Source organism: Lemur catta, unplaced genomic scaffold (assembly GCF_020740605.2).
Source record: "Lemur catta isolate mLemCat1 unplaced genomic scaffold, mLemCat1.pri scaffold_205_ctg1, whole genome shotgun sequence".
Taxonomy (NCBI): Eukaryota; Metazoa; Chordata; class Mammalia; order Primates; family Lemuridae; genus Lemur; species Lemur catta.
In genome coordinates this window covers 27,501-30,394 of record NW_025423821.1, presented here as the reverse complement: position 1 = coordinate 30,394, position 2,894 = coordinate 27,501, and the positions used below count along the sequence as shown (strand labels likewise).

The following is a 2,894-nucleotide window of genomic DNA, read 5'->3' as shown; positions in this document are numbered from 1 at the left end:
GTCGCTACTACCGATTGGATGGTTTAGTGAGGCCCTCGGATCGGCCCCGCCGGGGTCGGCCCACGGCCCTGGCGGAGCGCTGAGAAGACGGTCGAACTTGACTATCTAGAGGAAGTAAAAGTCGTAACAAGGTTTCCGTAGGTGAACCTGCGGAAGGATCATTAACGGAGAGCCCACCGCGGGGCCTGTCGCCGAGCGAGCGATCGACCGGCGGCCGGTCGCGCGCGCGTGTGTGTGTGTGTGTTTCCTCACGCGTGCGGCGCGGGCGCGGGGGCCGGCGCCGTGCCGACCCCCCCCGCCCTCCCGCTCAGGGCGGTTCGAGGCTCGGGGGAGCGCGCGCGCGCCCGTCGTCTCGCCACCTTGCCGGCCCCGCCGGGCCCCACACGCACCACTTCCGGCGCCGTCCGCGCCCGCCCCGCGGCGCGGGCTGCCCCCCCGCCGGCGCGTCTCTCGGGATGCGCGGCGAGGGCGCGACGGTCCCCGTCCGCGTGGAGTTTTGCCGGAGTTCCCGGGGGGGCCGGGGGCTCCGGGCCACCGGGAGGGCTCCCGCCGCGTCCCGCCGTCTCCCGGCGCCGCCGCCGACGCCGGGCCGGGATGTGTCCCGCCCCTCCCGCCCCGCGCCCCCCCGGCCGGCCGTCTGCCGTCCGTTCGTGTGGTGATAGGGGCGGAGTCGGCTGGGCCGTCACGGGCGGCGGGGCCCCGCGTCCCGCGAGCGGCTGCGGCCGGAACCGGCGTGGTGGCGCTGTGGGCCGGCCGTCGGTGGTGGAGGGTGGGCGCCGCCGTCTTCCCTCCCCGTCCGCCCCCCCCTGTCCAGGTACCTAGCGCGTTCCGGCGCGGAGGTTTAAAGACCCCTGGGGGTCGCCCGTCCGCCCCGTGGGTCGGGGGCGGCGGGCCCGGTGTTGTTTTGGGTGGAGGGCGGGGGAGGGGTGGAGGTCCGGAGTGGGGGGGGCCTGGCCTTGCCCCGGCAAGACCTCAGGGTCCTCCTCCTCCTCCTCCTCCTCCTCCTCCTCCCCCCCCCACACCACGTCACCCGGACTCCGCCCCCGGGCCGGTGGTGCCGTGCGCGCGTGCGCGCGTGCCGCGGGTCGTCGTCGGCGGTCGTCGTCGCGCCCGTTGCCGTGTGCCGCGCCGGCGCTCCGTGCCGCGGGGGGTGGGAACCCCCCGGGCGCCTGTGGGGCGCCCGTGCCCGCGCGCCGGGCGCCCCGTGTGCAAACTTCCGACCTTTTGGAGTCTGGTCCCGTGGTCTTGACTGGCTCGGCCTGAGGCAATTCCCGCCCCCTTGGTGGGGAGGGAAGGTGTCGTGCCAGGGAGGGCCTCCCTCCGTGGAGGCCCTCGCCCATTAAAAACCTCATACGACTCTTAGCGGTGGATCACTCGGCTCGTGCGTCGATGAAGAACGCAGCTAGCTGCGAGAATTAATGTGAATTGCAGGACACATTGATCATCGACACTTCGAACGCACTTGCGGCCCCGGGTTCCTCCCGGGGCTACGCCTGTCTGAGCGTCGCTTGACGATCAATCGCCCCCCCCCCGGGGTGTGCCTCCGGGCCTCCGCGGGGCGGCGCGGCTGGGGGTTTCTCTCTCGCAGGGCCCCGCTGAGGGGGCCCTCCGTCCCCCTAAGTGCAGACCTTGGTGGCGCGCCCCTCCTGTTCCGCCCGGTCCCCCCCACGTAGGCACGTCGTTGGCGCGTGGGGGTGGGGGCGTGGCGGGGTCGCGCCGCCACCCGCGACGAGGGAGAGAGGCCGGGAGGGCTTTCTCCCGCGGCCGCCACGGTGCCATCCTCTCGGGAGCTGCCTCGCGCTGTGCGCGGCCGGGCCTTCGCCCCCTTCTGGGGGGTTCGCCTGGGAGGGCCCGACGGGGGGGTTCCCGCGCCCGCCGCGCGCCGTCGGCGGGTCTCGGGCGGTCGTCGCCGGGGGTGGTTTGGGGACGAGGGGGGTGGGGTCCGCGTGCGCGGAGGGTGCCGTGTCCGGGTCGCCGTCGTTCGCCGCCCGCCCCCGGCGGCGGCCCGGCGTTCCGGCCCGGCCCTCGCCCGCGCCGCGCCCCCCCTCCTTCTTCTTCCCCTCTTCCGCCCCCGGCGTCGCCGACCGGACGCGCCCCGCGTGTACGGGGGTTGCCGGGTCGACGTCCCCGCCGTGCTTGCCCGTTCGGGGCCGCGCCCCGGGGATGCGTGCCCCGGTGGCGACCCGCGGGACGCCGCGGCGTCGTCCGCCGTCGCGCGCCCGCCCCCGGGGTCCCCGCGGCCCGCCGCCGCGCCGCGTGTCCCGAGCCCCGGCGCGGGGCTCAGGATGGGGGCCGACGCCGTGTCTCGTCCGCGCCCCCCCCCGTCGCCCGGCCGAGGGGCCGCCCAGGCGCCTGGGGAAGAGGGAGTTCGGGTCCGTTGGTTCGGGGAGGGGCGGCCTCTGGTCTCCTCGGCCCCCCTCCCCCTCGGCGGGACCCTCCCTCCCTCCCCCGCGCGTCGCGGTGTGTGCCCCTCGAGGTCGGGCGGGGAGGGGGGTGTTGCGGTCGAGGCGCGAGTGTCGTTCCCCCGTCCGGCCCCGGTCCGCGCCCGCCGGCCCGTGCTCCGTCCCGTCGTCCCCGCGGCCTCCGACGCGCTCTCCTTCCCCGTGCCCGCCCCCGTGACCGCGCCTCGGCCGCCGCCGGGGGCTGGTCGTGGGGCGCGGGCGGGGGGTGGGAGGTGCCGTCGTCCGGAGGGCCGGGGGCGGCGGTCGACCGTGGCGCCGCCTCCCGCGCTCCGTCGGGCGCGTGCGGTTCGCCTCCCGCCTCTCCCCTCGCCTCGCCGGGCGTCCGTGCGCGCGCGCGCGGGCGGGACGCGCCGTCGTTCCCCGCCGCGCGCGCGCGCGCGCGCGCGCGCGCCTCCCCTCCGAGACGCGACCTCAGATCAGACGTGGCGACCC

The 2,894-nt window shown here is 77.4% G+C and overlaps 2 non-coding genes across 2 annotated transcripts in view; both read left to right on the top strand.

Annotated features, from left to right (window-relative positions):
• The first annotated feature begins 1,354 nt into the window (after window positions 1-1,354).
• Window positions 1,355-1,507, top strand: LOC123629703. Its single transcript, XR_006732180.1, has one exon. It is a non-coding gene; the product is annotated as a 5.8S ribosomal RNA (ribosomal RNA).
• Window positions 1,508-2,868: 1,361 nt separating this feature from the next.
• Window positions 2,869-2,894, top strand: part of LOC123629705 — a 5,028-nt gene continuing 5,002 nt past the window's right edge. The window contains exon 1 of the ribosomal RNA XR_006732181.1: window positions 2,869-2,894. This exon is cut by the window's right edge and continues 5,002 nt beyond it. This is a non-coding gene — a ribosomal RNA (28S ribosomal RNA).